The following is a 21,424-nucleotide window of genomic DNA, read 5'->3' as shown; positions in this document are numbered from 1 at the left end:
AAGGTCTTCATATTTTTCGCAACTTTTCAGGCTCTTCATGTTTTTCAACACCGCTTCATGCTCCTCCTATTGTTCAGACCGTTTCATGGTCCTCATGTATTTCCCACCTTTTGAAGCTCGTCATATTTTTCACAACTTTTGAAGCTCTTCATATATTTCACACTTATTCAGGCTCTTCATGTTTTTCAAAACCGCTTCATGCTCCTCCTATTGTTCAGACCGTTTCATGGTCCTCATGTATTTCCCACCTTTTGAAGCTCGTCATATTTTTCACAACTTTTGAAGCTCTTCATATATTTCACACTTATTCAGGCTCTTCATGTTTTTCAAAACCGCTTCATGCTCCTCCTATTTTTCAGACCGATTCATGCTCCTCAAGTATTTCACCTTGAGGCTCTTCATATTTTTCACAGCTTTTCAGGCTCTTCATGTTTTTGAACACCGTTTCATGCTCCTCCTATTTTTCAAACCGTTTCATGCTCCTCATATTCTTGACACCTTTTGAAGGTCTTCATATTTTTCGCAACTTTTCAGGCTCTTCATGTTTTTCAACACCACATCATGATCCACCTATTTTTCAGACCGTTTCATGCTCATCTCATTTTTGACACCATTTTAAGCTCTTCATATTTTTCACACTTTTTGAAGCTCTTCATATATTTCACACGTTTTAAGTCTCTTCATGTTTTTCAACACCGCTTCATGCTCCTCCTATGTTTCAGACCGTTTCATGCTCCTCATGTATTTCGCACCTTTTGAAGCTCTTCATATTTTTCACAACTTTTGAATCTCTTCATATATTTCACACTTATTCAGGCTCTTCATGTTTTTCAACACCACTTCATGCTCCTCCTATTTTTCAGACCGTTTCATGCTCATCTCATTTTTGACAGCTTTTGAAGCTCTTCATATTTTTCACACCTTTGTAGCTCTTCGTATTTTTCAAACCTTTTCAGGCTCTTCATGTTTTTGAACACCGCTTCATGATCCTCCAATTTTTCAGACCGTTTCAAGCTCCTCATATTTGTGACATCTTTTGAAGCTTTTCATATTTTTCACACCTTTTAGGCTCTTCATGTTTTTCACACCATTTCAGGCTCTTCATGTTTTTGAACACGGCTTCATGCTCCTCCTATTTTTCAGACCGTTACATGCTCCTCATATTTTTGACACCTTTTGAAGCTCTTCATATTTTTCACACCTTTTCTGGCTCTTCATGTTTGTGAACACCGCTTCATGCTCCTCCTATTTTTCAGATCGTTTCATGCTCCTCATATTTTTGACAACTTTTGAAGCTCTTCATATTTTTAACACCTTTTCAGGCTCTTCATGTTTTTGAACACCGTTTCATGCTGCTCCTATTTTTCAGACCCTTTCATACTCCTCATAGTTTTGACACCTTTTGAAGCTCTTCATATTTTTCACACCTTTTCAGGCTCTTCATGTTTTTCAATACCGCTTCATGCTCCTCCTATTTTTCAGAATGATTCATGCTCCTCAAGTATTTCACACCTTGAGGCTCTTCATATTTTTCACAGCTTTTCAGGCTCTTCATGTTTTTGAACACCGCTTCATGCTCCTCCTATATTTCACACCGTTTCATGCTCATCTCATTTTTGACACCTTTTGAAGCTCTTCATATTTTTCACACCTTTTCAAGCTCTTCGTATTTTTCAGACCTTTTCAGGCACTTCATGTGTTTGAAAACCGCGTCATGCTCCTCCTATTTTTCAGACCGTTTCATGCTCATCATATATTTGACACCTTTTGAAGCTCTTCATATTTTTCACACCTTTTCAAGCTCTTCATATTTTTCACACGTTTTCAGGCTCTTCATGTTTTTCAACACCACTTCATGCTCCTCCTATTTTTCAAACCGTATCATGCTCCTCATATTTTTGACACATTTTGAAGCTCTTCATATTTTTCACACCTTTTCAGGCTCTTCATGTTTTTCAACACCGTTTCATGCTCCCCCTATTTTTTAGGACCGCTTCAGGCTCCTCATGTATTTCACACCTTTTCAGCTCTTCATATTTTTCACACCTTTTCAGGCTCTTCATGTTTTTGAACACCTTTTCATGCTCCTCCTATTTTTCAGACCGTTTCATGCTCCTCATATTTTTGACACCTTTTGAACCTCCTCATTTTTTCACAACTTTTGAAGCTCTTCATATATTTCACACCATTTCAGGCACTTCATGATTTTCACGACAACTTCATGCTCCTCCTGTTTTTTAGACCGTTTCATGCTCATGTCATTTTTGACACCTTTTGAAGCTCTTCTTCATTTTCACACCTTTTCAGGCTCTTCATGTTTTTCAACACCACTTCATGCTCCTCCTATAATTCTGACCCTTTCATGCTCCACATATTTTTCACACCTTTTGTAGCTCTTCATATTTTTCACAGCTTTTCAGGGTCTTCATGTTTTTCAACACCGCTTCATGCTCCTCCTATTTTTCAGACCGTTTCATGCTCCGCATATTTTTGACACCTTTTCTAGATCTTCATATATTTCACACCTTTTCATGCTCTTCATGTTTTTCGACAACACTTCATGCTCCTCCTATTTTTCAGACAGCTTCATGCTCATCTCATTTTTCACACCTTTTGAAGCTGTTCATATTTTTCACACCTTTTGAAGCTCTTCCTATTTTTCACACGTTTTCAGGTTCTTCATGTTTTTCAACACCGCTTCATGCTCCTCCTATTTTTCAGACTGTTTCATGGTCCTCATATTTTTGACACCTTTTGAACCTCTTCATATTGTTCACACATTTTCAGGGTCTTCCTGTTTTTCAACATCGTTTCATGCTCCTCCTATTTTTCAGACCGCCTCAGGCTCCTCATGTATTTCACACATTTTCAAGCTCTTCATATTTTTCACACCTTTTCAGGCTCTTCATGTTTTTGAACACCGTTTCATGCTCCTCCTATATTTCAGACCGTTTCATGCTTCTCATATTTTTGACACCTTTTGAAGCTCTTTATATTTTCACACCTTTGCAGGCTCTTCATGTTCTTCAACACCGCTTCATGCTCCTCCTTTTGTTCAGACCGTTTCATGCTCCTCATATTTTTTGACACCTTTTGAAGCTCTTCATATTTTTCACACCTTTTCAGGCTCTTCAGGTTTTGAACACCGTTTCATCTCCTCCTGTTTTTGACACATTTGGAAGCTCTTCATATTTTTCACATTTTTTAAGGCTCTTCATGTTTTTCAACACCGTTTCATGCTCCTCATATTTTTCAGACCGTTTCAGTCTCCTCATATTTTTGACACGTTTTGAAGCTCTTCATATTTTTCACATTTTTTAAGGCTCTTCATGTTTTTCAACACCGTTTCATGCTCCTCATATTTTTCAGACCGTTTCAATCTCCTCATATTTTTGACACATTTTGAAGTTCTTCATATTTTTCACGCCTTTTCAGCCTCTTCATGTTTTTCAACACTGCGTCATGCTCTTCCTATTTTTCAGATCGTTTCATGCTCCTCAATGTTTGACAGGTTTTGAAGCTCTTTATATTTTTCACACCTTTTGAGGCTCTTCATGTTTTGAACAACGTTTCATGCTCCTCCTAATTTTCAGAAAATTTCATGCTCCACATATATTTGAGACCTTTTAAAGCTCTTCATATTTTTCACAGCTTTTCAGCTCTTCATGTTTGTCAACACCACTTCATGCGCCTCCTATTTTTCAGACCGTTTCATTCTCCTCATATATTTGACACCTTTTGAAGCTCTTCATATATTTCACACATTTTCAGGCTCTTCATCTTTTTGCACACCGCTTCATGCTCCTCCTATTTTTCACACCGTTTCATGCTCCTCTCAATATTGACACATTTCGAAGCTATTCATATTTTTCACACCTTTGGAAGCTCTTCATATTTTTCACACATTTTCAGGCTTTTCATGTTTTCAACACCGCTTCATACTCCTCCTTTTTTCCAGACCATTTCATGCTCCTCATATTTTTGACACCTTTTAATGCTCTTTATATTTTTCACACTTGTCATGCTCTTCATGTTTTCAACACTGTTTCATGCTTCTCCTATTTTTCAAACTGTTTCATGCTCCTCATATTTTTCACAGCTTTTGAAGCTGTTCATATATTTCACATCTTTTCAGGCTCTTCATGTTTTGGAACACCGTTTCAAGCCCCTCCTATTTTTCAGACCGTTTCATTCTCCTCATATTTTTGACACCTTTTGAACCTCCTCATTTTTTCACAACTTTTGAAGATCCTCATGTTTTTCCACACCATTCCATGCTGCCTCTATTTTTCAGAACGTTTCATGCTACTCCTATTTTTCAAACCGTTTCATTCTCCTCATATTTTTGACACTTTTTGAAGCTCTTTATGTCTTTCAACACCATTTCATGCTGCTCCTATTTTTCAGACCGTTTCATGATCCTCTTATTTTTCAGACCGTTTCATGCTCCTCATATTTTTGACACCTTTGAAGCTCTTCATGTCTTTCAACACCATTTCATGCTGCTCCTATTTTTCAGACCGTTTCATGATCCTCTTATTTTTCAGACCGTTTCATGCTCCTCATATTTTTGACACCTTTGAAGCTCTTCATGTCTTTCAACACTGTTTCATGCTGCCCCTATTTTTCAGACCGTTTCATGTTCCTCCTATTTTTCAGACCATTTCATGTTCCTCATATTTTTCACACCTTTTGAATCTCTTCATATTTTTCAAAACTTTTCAGGTTCTTCATGTTTTTGACGACTGCTTCATGCTCCTCCTATTTTTCAGACCGTTTCATGCTCCTTATATATTTGACACCTTGTGAAGCTCTTCCTATTTTTCACACCTTTTCAGGCTCTTCATGTTTTTCAACACCGTTTCATGCTCCTCCTTTTTTTAAGACCGTTTCATGCTCCTCCTATTTTTCAAACCGTTTCATGTTCCTCATATTTTTCACACCTTTTGAAGCTCTTCATATTTTTCAAAACTTTTCAGGTTCTTCATGTTTTGGATGACTGCTTCATGCTCCTCCTATTTTTCAGACCGTTTCATGCTCCTCATATATTTGACACCTTGTGAAGCTCTTCCTATTTTTCACACCTTTTCAGGCTCTTCATGTTTTTCAACACCGTTTCATGCTCCCCCTATTTTTCAGACCGCTTCAGGCTCCTCATGTATTTCACAATTTTTAGCTCTTCATATTTTTCACACCTTTTCAGGCTCTTCATGTTTTTGAACACCGTTTCATGCTCCTCCTATTTTTCAGACCGTTTCATGCTCCTCATATTTTTGACACCTTTTGATCCTCCTCATTTTATCACAACTTTTGAAGCTCTTCATATATTTCACACCTTTTCAGGCTCTTCATGATTTTCACGACCACTTCATGCTCCTCCTATTTTTCAGACCGTTTCATGCTCATGTCATTTTTGACACCTTTTGAAGCTCTTCTTCATTTTCACACCTTTTCAGGCTCTTCATGTTTTTCAACACCACTTCATGTTCCTACTATTTTTCAGACCTTTTCATGCTCCTCATATTTTTCACACCTATTGAAGCTCTTCATATTTTTCACACCTTTTCAGGCTATTCATGTTTTTCAACACCACTTCATGCTCCTCCTATAATTCTGACTCTTTCATGCTCCACATATTTTTCACACCTTTTGTAGCTCTTCATATTTTTCACAGCTTTTCAGGGTCTTCATGTTTTTCAACACCGCTTCATGCTCCTCCTATTTGTCAGACCGTTTCATGCTCCTCATATTTTTGACACCTTTTGTAGATCTTCATATTTTTCACACATTTTCAGGCTCTTCATGTTTTTCTACAACACTTCATGCTCCTCCTATTTTTCAGACCGTTTCATGCTCCGCATATTTTTGACACCTTTTCTAGATCTTCATATATTTCACACCTTTTCATGCTCTTCATGTTTTTCGACAACACTTCATGCTCCTCCTATTTTTCAGACCGCTTCATGCTCATCTCATTTTTCACACCTTTTGAAGCTGTTCATATTTTTCACACTTTTTGAAGCTCTTCATATTTTTCACACGTTTTCAGGTTCTTCATGTTTTTCACGACCACTTCATGCTCCTCCTATTTTTCAGACCGTTTCATGCTCATTTCATTTTTGACACCTTTTGAAGCTCTTCATATTTTTCACACCTTTTCAGGCTCTTCATGTTTTTCAACACCAATTCATGCTCCTCCTTTTTTCAGACCACTTCATGCTCATCTCATTTTTGACACATTTTGAAACTGTTCATATTTTTCATATCTTTTGAAGCTCTTCATATATTTTACACGTTTTCAGGCTCTTCATGTTTTTCAAAACTGCTTCGAGCTGCTCCTAATTTTCAGATCATTTCATGCTCATCGATTTTTACACCTTTTCCAGGTCTTCATATTTTCGCACCTTTTGAAGCTCTTCATATTTTTCACACCTTTTTAGGCTCTTCATGTATTTGAACACCGTTTCATGCTCCTCATATTTTTCAGACCGTTTCATGCTCCTCATATTTTTGACACCTTTTGAAGCTATTCTTTTTTTTCACACCTTTTTAACCTCTTCATATATTTCACACCTTTTCAGGCTCTTCATGCTTTTAAACAACACTTCGTGCTCCTCCTATTTTTCAGACCGTTTCATGCTCCACATATTTTTAACACGTTTTGAAGCTCTTCACATTTTTCACACCTTTTTAGGCTCTTCCTGTTTTTGAACACCGTTTCATGCTCCTCCTATTTTTCAGACCGTTTCATGCTCCTCATATTTTTGACACGTTTTGAAGCTCTTCATATTTTTAACACCTTTTCAGGCTCTTCTTGTGTTTGAACACCGCTTCATGCACCTCCTATTTTTCACACCTTTTGAAGCTCTTCATATTTTTCACACCGTTTCAGGCTTTTCTTGTGTTTGAACACCGCTTAATGCACCTCCTATTTTTCACACCTTTTGAAGCTCTTCATATTTTTCACACCTTTTTAGGCTCTTCATGTTTTAGAACACCACTTCATGCTCCTCCTGTTTTTCAGACCGTTTAATGCTCCTCATATATTTCACACCTTTTGAAGCTCTTCATATTTTTCACACCTTTTCAGGCTCTTCATGTTTCTCAACACCGTTTCATGCTCCTCCTATATTTCACACCATTTCATGCTCCTCATATTTTTGACACCTTTTGAAGCTCTTCATATTTTTCACAACTTTTCAGGGTCTTCATTTTTTTGAACACCGCATCATGCTCCTCCTATTTTTCAGACTGTTTCATGCTCCTCATATTTTTCACACCTTTTGAAGCTCTTCATATTTTTCACACCTTTTCAGGCTCTTCATGTTTTTGAACACAGCTTCATGCTCCTCCTATTTTTCAGACCGTTTCATGCACCTCATGTATTTCACACCTTTTGAAGCTCTTCATATTTTTCACACATTTTCAGTGTTTTCATGTTTTTCAACACTACTTCATGCTCCTCCTATTTTTCCGACCGTTTCATGCTCCTCATATTTTTGACACTTTTTGCAGCTCTTCACATTTTTCACACCTTTTCAGACGCTTCATGTTTTTGAACACTGCTTCATGTTCCTCCTCTTTTTCCGACCGTTTCATGCTCATCTCATTTTTGACACCTTTTGAAGCTCTTCATATTTTTCACACCTTTTGAAACTATTCATATTTTTCACACGTTTTCAGGCTCTTCATGATTTTCAACGCCGCTTCTTGCTCCTCCTGTTTTTCAGACCGTTTCATGTTCCTCATATTTTTCACACCTTTTGAAGCTCTTCATATTTTTCACACCTTTTGAAGCTCTTCATATTTTTCACACCTTTTCAGGCTCTTCATGATTTTCAACGCCGCTTCTTGCTCCTCCTGTTTTTCAGACCGTTTCATGCTCCTCATATTTTTGATACTTTTTGAAGCTCTTCATATTTTTCAAACCTTTTCCGGCTCTTCATGTTTTTCAATACCACTTCATGCTCCTCCTATTTTTCAGACCTTTTCATGCTCCTCATATTTTTGACACCTTTTGAAGCTCTTAATATATTTCACAAATTTTCAGGCTCTTCTTGTTTTTCAACACCACTTTATGCTCCTTCTATTTTTCAGACCGTTTCATGCTCATCTCATTTTTGACACCTTTTCAAGCTCTTGATATTTTTCACACCTTTTGAAGCTCTTCATATTTTTCACACCTTTTTAGGCTCTTCATGTTTTTGAACAGCGCTTCATGCTCCTCCTATTTTTCAGACCGTTTCCTGCTCATCTCATTTTTGACACCATTGAAAGCTCTTCATATTTTTCACACCTTTTGAAGCTCTTCATATTTTTCACACTTTTTCAGGCTCTTCATGTTTTACAAGAGTGCTTCAGGCTCCTCCTACTTTTCAGACCGTTTCATGCTCCTCATATTTTTGACACCTTTTGAAGCACTTCATATTTTTCACACTTTTTCAGGCTCTTCATATTTTTGACGACCGCTTCTTGCTCCTCCTACTTTTCAGACCGTTTCATGCTCCTCATATTTTTGAAACCTTTTGAAGCTCTTCATATTTTTCACACCTTTTCAGGCTCTTCATGTTTTTGAACACCGCTTCATGCTCCTCCTATATTTCAGACCGTTTCCTGCGCATCTCATTTTTGACACCTTTGAAAGCTCTTCATATTTTTCACACCTTTTGAAGCTCTTCATATTTTTCACACGTTTTCAGGCTCTTCATGTTTTTCAACACCGCTTCATGCTCCTACTATTTTCAGACCGTTTCAACCTCCTCATGTATTTCACACCTTTTGAAGTTCTTCATATTTTTCACACCTTTTCAGGCTCTTCATGTTTTTGAACACCGCTTCATGCTGTTCCTATTTTTCAGACCGTTTCATGTTCCTCATATTTTTGACACCTTTCGAAGCTCTTCATATTTTTCACACCTTTTCAGGCTCTTCATGTTTTTGAACACCTATTCATGCTTCTTGTATTTTTCAGACCGTTTCATACTCCACATGTATTTCACATCTTTTCAAGCTCTTCATATTTTTCTCACCTTTTCAGGCTCTTCATGTTTTGGAACCCCGTATCATCCTCCTCCTATTTTTCATACCGTTTCAGGCTCCTCATATTTTTGACACCTTTTGAAGCTCCTCATATTTTTCACACCTTTTGAAGCTCTTCATATATTTCACAACTTTTCAGGCACTTCATGTTTTTCAACACCACTTCATGCTCCTCCTATTTTTCAGACCGTTTCATGCTCCTCATATTTTTGACACCTTTTGAAGCTCTTCATATATTTCACAACTTTTCAGGCTCTTCATGTTTTTCAACACCACTTCATGCTCCTCCTGTTTTTCAGACCTTTTCATGCTCCTCATATTTCTCACACCTTTCGAAGCTCTTACTAATTTTCACACCTTTTCAGGCTCTTCATATTTTTGAACAACGTTTCATGCTCCTCCTATTTTTCAGACCATTTCATGCTCATCTCATTTTTGACACCTTTGGAAGATCTTCTTATTTTCACACGTTTTGAAGCTCTTCATATTTTTCACACGGTTTCAGGCTCTTCACCTTTTTCAACACCGCTTCATACTCCTCCTATTTTTCAGACCGTTTCATGCTCCTCATATATTTGACACTTTTTAAGGCTCTTCATATTTTGCACACCTTTTCAGGCTCTTCATGTTTTTGAACACTGATTCATGTTCCTCCTATTTTTCAGACCGTTTAATGCTCCTCATATTTTTGATACCTTTTGGAGCTCTTCATATATTTCACACCTTTGAAGCTCTTCATATATTTCACACCTTTTCAGGCTCTTCATGTTTTTCACCACCACGTCATGCTCCTCCTATTTTTCAGACCGTTTCATGCTCCTCATATTTTTGACACCTTTTGAAGCTCTTCATATATTTCAAACTTTTTCAGTGTCTTCATTTTTTTGACCACCACTTCATGCTCCTCCTATTTTTCAGAACGTTTCATGCTCATCTCTTTTTGACTCCTATTCAAGCTCTTAATATCATTCTTCCCTTTTGAAGCTCTTCATATTTTTCACACGTTTTCATGCTCTTCATGATTTTCAGCACAGTTTCATGCTCCTCCTATTTTTCAGACCGTTTCATGCTCCTCATATTTTTGACACGTTTTGAAGCTCATCATATTTTTCACACCTTTTCAGGCTCTTCATGTTTTTCAGCACAGTTTGATGCTCCTCCTATTTTTCAGACCGTTTCATCCTCCTCATATTTTTGACATCTTTTGAAACTCTTCATATATTTCACACCTTTTCAGGCTCTTCATGTTTTTCAACACCACTTCATGCTCCTCCTTTTTTCAGACCGCTTCATGCTCATCTCATTTTTGACACATTTTGAAGCTGTTCATATTTCTCATATTTTTTGAAGCTCTTCATATATTTTACACGTTTTCAGGTTCTTCATGTTTTTCAACACCGCTTCGTGCTGCTCCTAATTTTCAGATCATTTCATGCTCATCGATTTTTACACATTTTGCAGGTCTTCATATTTTCACACCTTTTGAAGCTCTTCATATTTTTCACACCTTTTTAGGCTCTTCATGTATTTGAACACCGTTTCATGCTCCTCCTATTTTTCAGACCGTTTCATGCTCCTCATATTTTTGACACCTTTTGAAGCTCTTCTTTTTTTTCACACCTTTTTAAGCTCTTCATATTTTTCACACCTTTTTAGGCTCTTCATGCTTTTAAACAACACTTCATGCTCCTCCTATTTTTCAGACCGTTTCATGCTCCACATATTTTTAACACCTTTTGAAGCTCTTCATATTTTTCACACCTTTTCAGGCTCTTCTTTTGTTTGAACACCGTTTAATGCACCTCCTATTTTTCACACCTTTTGAAGCTCTTCATTTTTTTCACACCGTTTCAGGCTCTTCTTGTGTTTGAACACCGCTTAATGCACCTCCTATTTTTCACACCTTTTGAAGCTCTTCATATTTTTCACACCTTTTTAGGCTGTTCATGTATTTGAACACCGTTTCATGCTCCTCCTATTTTTCAGACCGTTTCATGCTCCTCATATTTTTGACACCTTTTGAAGCTCTTCATATATTTCACATCTTTTGAAGTCGTTCATATTTTTCACGCCTTTTCAGGCTCTTCATTTTTTTCAACACCACTTCATGCTCCTCCTATTTTTCAGACCGTTTCATGCTCATCTAATTTTTGACACCTTTTGAAGCTCTTCAGATTTTTCACACCTTTTGAAGCTCTTCATATTTTTCACACCTTTTCAGGCTCTTCATGTTTTTCAACACCGCTTCATGCTCCTCCTATTTTTCAGACCATTTCATGCACCTCATATTTTTCACACCTTTTGAAGCTCTTCATATTTTTCACACCTTTTCAGGCTCTTCATGTTTTTCAACACCGCTTCATGCTCCGCCTATTTTACAGACCGTTTCATTCTCTTCATTTTTTTGACACCTTTTAAAGCTCCTCCTATAATTCACACCTTTTCAGGCTTTTCATTTTTTTCAACACCACATCATGCTCCTCCTATTTTTCAGACCGTTTTATGCTCCACATATTTTTCACACTTTTGAAGCTCTTCATATTTTTCACACCTTTTCAGGCTCTTCATATTATTGAACACTGCTTCATGCTCCTCCTATTTTTCAGACCGTTTCATGCTCCTCATATTTTTGACAGATTTTTAATCTTTTCATATTTTTCACACCTTTTCAGGCTCTTCAAGTTTTTCAACACCACTTCATGCTCCTCCTTTTTGCAGACCCTTTCATGCTCCTCATATTTTTGACACCTTTTGATGATCCTCATATTTTTCACACCTTTTCAGTCTCTTCTTTTTTTTCAACACCGCTTCATGCTCCTCCTATTTTTCAGACCGTTTCATGCTCCTCATATTTTTGACACCTTTTGAAGCTCTTCATATTTTTCACACCTTTTCAGGCTCTTCAAGTTTTTCAACACCACTTCATGCTCCTCCTTTTTGCAGACCCTTTCATGCTCCTCATATTTTTGACACCTTTTGATGATCCTCATATTTTTCACACCTTTTCAGTCTCTTCTTTTTTTTCAACACCGCTTCATGCTCCTCCTATTTTTCAGACCGTTTCATGCTCCTCATATTTTTGACACCTTTTGAAGCTCTTCATATTTTTCACACCTTTTCAGGCTCTTCATGTTTTTGAACACCGTTTCATGCTATTCCTACTTTTCAAACTGTTTCATGGTCCTCATATTTGTTACACCTTTTGAAGCTATTCATATATTTCACACCTTTTCAGGCTCTTCATGTTTTTGAACACCGTTTCATGCTATTCCTATTTTTCAAACTGTTTCATGGTCCTCATATTTGTTACACCTTTTGAAACTATTCATATATTTCACACCTTTTCAGGCTCTTCTTGTTTTTCAACACAGCTTCATTCTCCTCCTATTTTACAGACCGTTTCATGCTCCTCATGTTTTTGACACCTTTTGAAGCACTTCATATTTTTCACACTTTTCAGGCTCTTCATGTATTTGAAAACCGCCTCATGCTCCTCCTATTTTTCAGACCGTTTCATGTCCAAATGTATTTCACACCTTTTGAAGCTCTTTATATTTTTCAAAACTTTTCAGGCCCTTCATGTGTTTGATCACCATTTCATGCTCCTCCTATTTTTCAGACCGTTTCATGCTCCTCATATTTTTGACACCTTTTGAAGCTCTTCATATTTTTCACACCTTTTCAGGCTCTTCATATTTTTCAACACCGCTTCATGCTCCTCCTATTTTTCAGACCGTTTCATGCTCCTCATATTTTTGACACCTTTTGAAGCTCTTCATATATTTCACACCTTTTCAGGCTCTTCTTTTTTTTCAACGCATCTTCATGCTCGTCCTATTTGTCAGACCGTTTCATGCTCATTTCATTTTTGACACCTTTTGTAGCTCTTCATATTTTTCACACATTTTCTGGCTCTTCATGTTTTTCAACACCGTTTCTTGATCCTCCTATTTTTCAGACCGTTTCATGCTCATCTCATCTTTAACACCTGTAGAAGCTTTGCATATTTTTCACTATATTTCAGGCTCTTCATGTTATTGAACACCGCTTCATGCTCCTACTATATTTCAGAGAGTTTCATGCTCCTCATGAATTTCACACCTTTTGAAGCTCTTTATATTTTTCAAAACTTTTCAGGCCCTTCATGTGTTTGATCACCATTTCATGCTCCTCCTATTTTTCAGACCGTTTCATGCTCCTCATATTTTTGACACCTTTTGAAACTCTTCATATTCTTCAAACATTTTGAAGCTTTTCATATTTTTTCACACGTTTTCATGCTCTTCATGTTTTTAATCACCGTTTCATCCTCCTCCTATTTTTCAGACCGTTTCAATCTCCTCATATATTTGACACATTTTGAAGCTCTGAATATTTTTCACACATTTTCAGGCTCTTCATGTTTTTGAACACTGCTTCATGATCCTCCTATTTTTCAGACGGTTTCATGCTCTTCATATGTTTGACACCTTTTGAAGCTCTTCATATTTTTCACACCTTTTCAGGCTCTTCATGTTTTTCAACACCACTTCGCGCTTCTCCTAATTTTCAGACCGTTTCATGCTCCTCATGTATTTCACCCCTTTTGAAGCTCTTCATATTTTTCACACCTTTTCAGCTCTTCATGTTTTTGAACACCATTTCATGCCACTTCTAATTTTCAGACCGTTTCATGCTCCTCATATTTTTCACACCTTTTGAAGCTCTTCATATTTTTCACAAGTTCTCTGGCTCCTCATGTCTTTCAACACCGCTTCTCGCTCCTCCTATTTTTCAGACCGTTTCATGCTCATCTCATTTTTGACACCTTTTGTAGCTCGTCATATTTTTCACACGTTTTCAGGCTCTTCATGTTTTTCAACACCGTTTCTTGATCCTCCTATTTCTCAGACCGTTTCATGCTCTTCTCATTTTTGACCCCTTTTGAAGCTTTTCATATTTTTCACAACTTTTTATGCTGTTCATGTTTTTCAACACTGCTTCATGCTCCTCCTATTTCCAGACCGTTTCATGCTGATCTCATTTTTGACACCTTTTGAAGCTCTTCATATTTCTCACAACTTTTTAGGCTCTTCGTATTTTTGAACACCGCTTCATGCTCCTCCTATTTTTCAGAGAGTTTCATGGTCCTCATGTATTTCACATCTTTTGAAGCTCTTCATATTTCTCACAACTTTTTAGGCTCTTCATGTTTTTCCACACCACTTCATGCTTCTCTTATTTTTCGGCCTGTTTCATGCTCCTCATGTATTTCACACCTTTTGAAGCTCTTCATATTTTTCACACCTTTTCAGGCTCTTCATGTTTTTCAATACCACTTCATGCTTCTCCTATTTTTCAGACCGTTTCATGCTCCTCATGTATTTCACTCCTTTTGATGCTCTTCATATTTTTCACACCTTTTCAGGCTCTTCATGTTTTTCCACACCACTTCATGCTTCTCCTATTTTTCGGCCTGTTTCATGGTCCTCATGTATTTCACACCTTTTGAAGCTCTTCATATTTTTCACACCTTTTCAGGCTCTTCATGTTTTTCAACACCACATCATGCTCCTCCTATTTTTCAGACCGTTTCATTCTCCTCATATTTTTGACACCTTTTGAAGCTCTTCATATATTTCACACCTTTTCAGGCTCTTCTTTTTTTTCAACGCCTCTTCATGCTCGTCCTATTTGTCAGACCGTTTCATGCTCCTCATATTTTTGACACCTTTTGAAGCTCTTCATATTTTTCACACTTTTCTGGCTCTTCAGGTTTTTGAACACCGCTTTAAGCTCCTCCTATTTTTCAGACCTTCATGCTCCTCATATTTTTGACACCTTTAGAAGCCCTTCATATTTTTCACACCTTTTCAGGCTCTTCATGTTTTTCCACACCACTTCATGCTTCTCCTATTTTTCGGCCTGTTTCATGCTCCTCATGTATTTCACACCTTTTGAAGCTCTTCATATTTTTCACACGTTTTCAGGCTCTTCATGTTTTTAATCACCGTTTCATCCTCCTCCTATTTTTCAGACCGTTTCATGCTCCTCATATATTTGACACATTTTGAAGCTCTGAATATTTTTCACACATTTTCAGGCTCTTCATGTTTTTGAACACTGCTTCATGATCCTACTATTTTTCAGACGGTTTCATGCTCTTCATATGTTTGACACCTTTTGAAGCTCTTCATATTTTTCACACCTTTTCAGGCTCTTCATGTTTTCCAACACCACTTCATGCTTCTCCTAATTTTCAGACCGTTTCATGCTCCTCATGTATTTCACCCCTTTTGAATCTGTTCATATTTTTCACACCTTTTCAGCTCTTCATGTTTTTGAACACCATTTCATGCCACTTCTAATTTTCAGACCGTTTCATGCTCCTCATATTTTTCACACCTTTGAAGCTTTTCATATTTTTCACAAGTTCTCTGGCTCCTCATGTCTTTCAACACCGCTTCATGCTCCTTCTATTTTTCAGAACGTTTCATGCTTCTCATATTTTTGACATCTTTAGAAACTCTTCATATCTTTCACAACTTTTCAGACTCTTCATGTTTTTCAACACAGCTTCATGCTCCTCCTATTTTTCAGACCGTTTCATGCTCATCTCATTTTTGACACCTTTTGAAGCTTTTCATATTTTTCACACCTTTTCAGGCTCTTCATTTTTTCAACACTACTTCTTGCTCCTCCAAATTTTCAGACCGTTTCATGCTCATGTAATTTTTGACACCTTTTGAAGCTCTTCGTATTTTTCACATCTTTTGAAGCTCTTCGTATTTTCACATCTTTTAAAGCTCTTCATATTTTTCACACCTTTTCAGGCTCTTCATGTTTTTGAACACCGCTTCATGCTCCTCCTATTTTTCAGACCGTCATGCTCCTCATATATTTGACACCTTTTGAAGCTCTTCATATTTTTCACACCTTTTCAGGCTCTTCATGTTTTTGAACGACGCTTCATGGTCCTCCTATTTTTCAGACCGTTTCATGCTCCTCATGTATATCACACCTTTTGAAGCTCTTCATATTTTTCACACCTTTTCAGGCTCTTCATGTTTTTGAACCCCGTTTCATGCTCCTCCTGTTTTTCAGACCGTTTTATGCTCCTCATATTTTTCACAACTTTTGAAGCTCTTCATATTTTTCACACCTTTTGAAGCTCTTCATATATTTCACACCTTCTCAGGCTCTTCATGTTTTTCAACATCACTTCATGCTCCTCCTATTTTTCAGACCCTTTCATGCTAATCTAATTTTTGACACCTTTTGAAGCTCTTCATATTTTTCACACCTTTTCAGGCTCTTCATGTTTTTGAACACTGCTTCATGCTCCTCCTGTTTTTCAGACCGTTTCATGCTCCTCATATTTTTCACAAATTTTGAAGCTCTTCATATTTTTGACACCTTTTGAAGCTCTTCATATTTTTCAAACCTTTTTTGGCTCTTTATGAATTTTAAAACCGCTTCATGCTCCTCCTATTTTTCACACCGTTTCATGCTCATCTCATTTTTGACAACTTTGGAGGCTCTTCATATTTTTCACACCTTATGAAGTTGTTCATATTTTTCACATTTTTGAAGCTCTTCATATCTTTCACACGTTTTCAGGCTCTTCATGTTTTTCAACTCCGCTTCATGCTCCTGCTAATTTCCAGACCGTTTCATACTCCTCATATTTTTGACACGTTTTGAGGCTCTTCATATTTTTCACACCTTTTCAGGCTCTTCATCTTTTTGAACACAGCTTCATGCTCCTCCTATTTTTCAGACCGTTCCATGCTCCTCATATTTTTGACAACTTTTGAAGCTCTTCATATTTTTTACACCTTTTCAGGCTCTTCATGTTTTTGAACACAGCTTCAGGCTCCTCCTATTTTTCAGACTGTTTCATGCTCCTCATATTTTTGACACCTTTTGAAGCTCTTCATGTTTTTCACACCTTTTCAGGCACTTCATGTTTTTCAACACCACTTCATGCTCTTCTTATTTTTCAGATCGTTTCATGCTCCTCATATTTTTGACACCTTTTGAAGATTTTCATATTTTTCACACCTTTTCAGGCTGTTCATGTTTTTGCACACCGCATCATGCTCCTCCTTTTTTCAGACCGCTTCATGCTCATCTCATTTTTGACACCTTTTGAAGCTGTTCATATTTTTCACATCTTTTGAAGCTCTTCATATTTTTTACACTTTTTCAGGCTCTTCATGTTTTTGAACACCGCTTCATGTTCCTCCTCTTTTTCATACCGATTCATGCTCCTCATATTTTTGACACCTTTTGAAGCTCTTCATATTTTTCACACTTTTACAGGCTTTTCGTGTTTTTGAACACCGCTTCATGCTCCTCCTATTTTTCAGATCGTTTCATGCTCCTCATAATTTTGACACCTTTTGAAGCTCTTCATATTTTTCACATCTTTTCAGGCTCTTCATGTTTTTCAACACCGTCTCATGCTACTCCTATTTTTCAGACCGTTTCATGCTCCTCATGTATTTCACACCTTTTGAAGCTCTTCATATTTTTCACACCTTTTCAGGCTCTTCATGTTTTTCAACACCGCTTCATGCTTCTCCTATTTTTCAGACCGTTTCTTGCTCCTCATGTATTTCACACCTTTTGAAACTCTTCATATTTTTCAAACCTTTTCAGGCTGTTCATGTTTTTCCACACCACTTCATGATCCTCCTAGTTTTTAGACCGTTTCATGCTCATCTCATTTTTGACACCTTTTGAAGCTCTTCATATTTTTCACACGTTTTCAGGCTCTTCATGTTTTTCAACACCGCTTTGCTCCTCCTATTTTCAGACCGTTTCATGCTCCTCATATATTTGACACTTTTTGAAGCTGTTCATGTTTTTCACACCTTTTCAGGCTCTTCATGTTTTTCCACACCATTTCATGCTCCTCATATTTTTGACACCTTTTGAATCTCTTCATATTTTTCACACCTTTTCAGGCTCTTCATGTTTTTCAACACCGCTTCATGCTCCTGCTATTTTTCAGACCGTTTCATGCTCCTCATATTTTTGACACCTTTTGAATCTCTTCATATTTTTCACACCTTTTCAGGCTCTTCATGTTTTTCAACACCGCTTCATGCTCCTGCTATTTTTCAGACCGTTTCATGCTCCTCATATTTTTGACAACTTTTGAAGCTCTTCATATTTTTTACACCTTTTCTGGCTCTTCATGTTTTTGAACACAGCTTCAGCTCCTCCTATTTTTCAGACTGTTTCATGCTCCTCATATATTTGACACCTTTTGAAGCTCTTCATGTTTTTCACACCTTTTCAGGCTCTTCATGTTTTTCAACACCGCTTCATGCTTCTCCTATTTTTCAGACCGTTTCTTGCTCCTCATGTATTTCACACCTTTTGAAACTCTTCATATTTTTCAAGCCTTTTCAGGCTTTTCATGTTTTTCCACACCACTTCATGCTCCTCCTAGTTTTTAGACCGTTTCATGCTCATCTCATTTTTGACACCTTTTGAAGCTCTTCATATTTTTGACACCTTTTGAAGCTCTTCATATTTTTCACACCTTTTGAAGCTCTTCATATTTTTCACACGTTTTGAGGCTCTTCATGTTTTTCAACAGCGCTTTGCTCCTCCTATTTTCAGACCGTTTCATGCTCCTCTTATATTTGACACTTTTTGAAGCTGTTCATGTTTTTCACACCTTTTCAGGCTCTTCATGTTTTTCAACACCATTTCATGCTCCTCATATTTTTGACACCTTTTGAATCTCTTCATATTTTTCACACCTTTTCAGGCTCTTCATGTTTTTCAACACCGCTTCATGCTCCTGCTATTTTTCAGACCGTTTCATGCTCCTCATATTTTTGACACCTTTTGAATCTCTTCATATTTTTCACACCTTTTCAGGCTCTTCATGTTTTTCAACACCGCTTCATGCTCCTGCTATTTCTCAGACCGTTTCATGCTCCTCATATTTTTGACACCTTTAGAAGCTCTTCTTATTTTTCACACCTTTTCAGGCTCTTCATGTTTTCTACACAGCTTCATGCTCCTCCTATTTTTCAGAACGTTTCATTCTCATCATATTTTTGACACCTTTTGAAGCTCTTCATATTTTTCACACCTTTTCATGCTCGTCATGTTTTTGAACACCGCTTCATGCGCCTCCTATTTTTCAGACCGTTTCATGCTCCTCATATTTTTGACAGATTTTGAAGCTTTTCATATTTTTCACACCTTTTCAGGCTCTTCAAGTTTTTCAACACCACTTCATGCTCCTCCTTTTTGCAGACCTTTTCATGCTCCTCATATTTTTGACACCTTTCAATGATCCTCATATTTTTCACACTTTTTTGTCTCTTCTTTTTTTTCAACACCACTTCATGCTCCTCCTTTTTTTCAAACCGTTTCATGCTCATGTCATTTTTGACACCTTTTGAAGCTTTTCATATTTTTCACACCTTTTCACTCTCTTCATTTTTTTCAAATCCATTTCATGCTCCTCCTATTTTTCAGACCGTTTCATGCTCATCTCATTTTTGACACATTTGAAGCTCTTCATATTTTTCACACCTTTTGAAGCTCTTCATATTTTTCACACGTTTTGAGGCTCTTCATGTTTTTCAACACCGCTTTGCTCCTCCTATTTTTCAGACCGTTTCATGCTCCTCATATGTTTGACACTTTTTGAAGCTGTTCATGTTTTTCACACCTTTTCAGGCTCTTCATGTTTTTCAACACCATTTCATGCTCCTCATATTTTTGACACCTTTTGAATCTCTTCATATTTTTCACACCTTTTCAGGCTCTTCATGTTTTTCAACACCGCTTCATGCTCCTGCTATTTTTCAGACCGTTTCATGCTCCTCATATTTTTGACACATTTTGAAGCTCTTCATATTTTTCACACCTTTTCAGACTCTTCTTGTTTTTAAACACCGCTTCAGTCTCCTCCTATTTTTCAGACCATTTCATGCTCCGCATATTTTTGCCACCTTTTCAAGCTTTTCATATTTTTCACACCTTTTCTGGCTGTTCAAGTTTTTCAACACCACTTCATGCTCCTCCTTTTTTGCAGACCGTTTCATGCTCCTCATATTTTTGACACCTTTTGAAGCTCTTCATATTTTTCACACGTTTTCATGCTCTTCATGATTTTCAACACCGCTTCATGCTCCTCCTATTTTTCAGACCGTTTCATGCTCATCTCATTTTTGACACCTTTTCAAGCTTTTCATATTTTTCACAATTTTTCAGGCTCTTCATGTTTTTGAACACCGCTTCATGCTCCTCCTATTTTTCAGACCGTATCCTGCTCCTCATATTATTCACACCTATTGACGCTCTTCATATTTTTCACACCTTTTAAGACTCCTCATGTTTTTGAACACCACTTCATGCTCCTCCTATTTTTCAGAGAGTTTCATGCTCCTCATATATTTCACACCTTTTTAAGCTCTTTATATTTTTCACAACTTTTCAGGCTCTTCATGTTTTTGAACACCGCTCATGATCCTCCTAATTTTCAGAACGTTTCATGCTCCTCATATTTTTGACACCTTTTGAACCTCTTCATATTTTTCACACCTTTTCATGCTCTTCATGTTTTTCAACACCGTTTCATGCTGCTTCTATTGTTCACACCGTTTCATGCTCTCCATATTTTTCACACCTTTTGAAGCTCTTCATATTTTTCACACCTTTTCAGGCTCTTCATGTTTTTGAACACAGCTACATGCTCCACCTATTTTTCAGACCGTTTCATGCTCCTCATATTTTTGACACCTTTTATAACTCTTCATATTTTTGACGCCTTTTCAGGCTCTTCATGTCTTTCAACACCGTTTCATGATCCTCCTATTTTTCAGACCGTTTCATGCTCATCTCATTTTTGACACCTTTTGAAGCTTTTCATATTTTTCACAACTTTTTAGGCTCTTCATGTTTTTGAACACCACTTCATGCTCCTCCTATTTTTCAGAGAGTTTCATGCTCCTATTTTATTTCACACCTTTTGAAGCTGTGCATATTATTCACACCTTTTCAGGCTCTTCATGTTTTTCAACATCATTTCATGCCGCTTCTATTTTTCAGACCGTTTCATGCTCCTCATATTTTTCACACCTTTTGAAGCTCTTCATATTATACACACCTTTTCAGGCTCTTCATGTTTTTGAACACTGCTTCATGATCCTCCTATTTTTCAGAACATTTCATGCTCTTCATATTTTTGACACATTTGAAGCTCTTCATATTTTTCACACTTTTTCAGGCTCTTCATTTTTTTGAACACTGGTTAATGCTCCTCCTATTTTTCAGACCGTTTCATGCTCCTCATGTATTTCACACCTTTTGAAGCTCTTCATATTTTTCACACCTTTTCAGGCTCGTCGTGTTTTAATCACCGTTTCAT

The sequence above is a fragment of the Dama dama genome, chromosome 29, assembly GCF_033118175.1.
Source record: "Dama dama isolate Ldn47 chromosome 29, ASM3311817v1, whole genome shotgun sequence".
In the NCBI taxonomy this organism is placed as follows: Eukaryota; Metazoa; Chordata; class Mammalia; order Artiodactyla; family Cervidae; genus Dama; species Dama dama.
Note: the sequence above shows the minus strand (reverse complement) of the source record.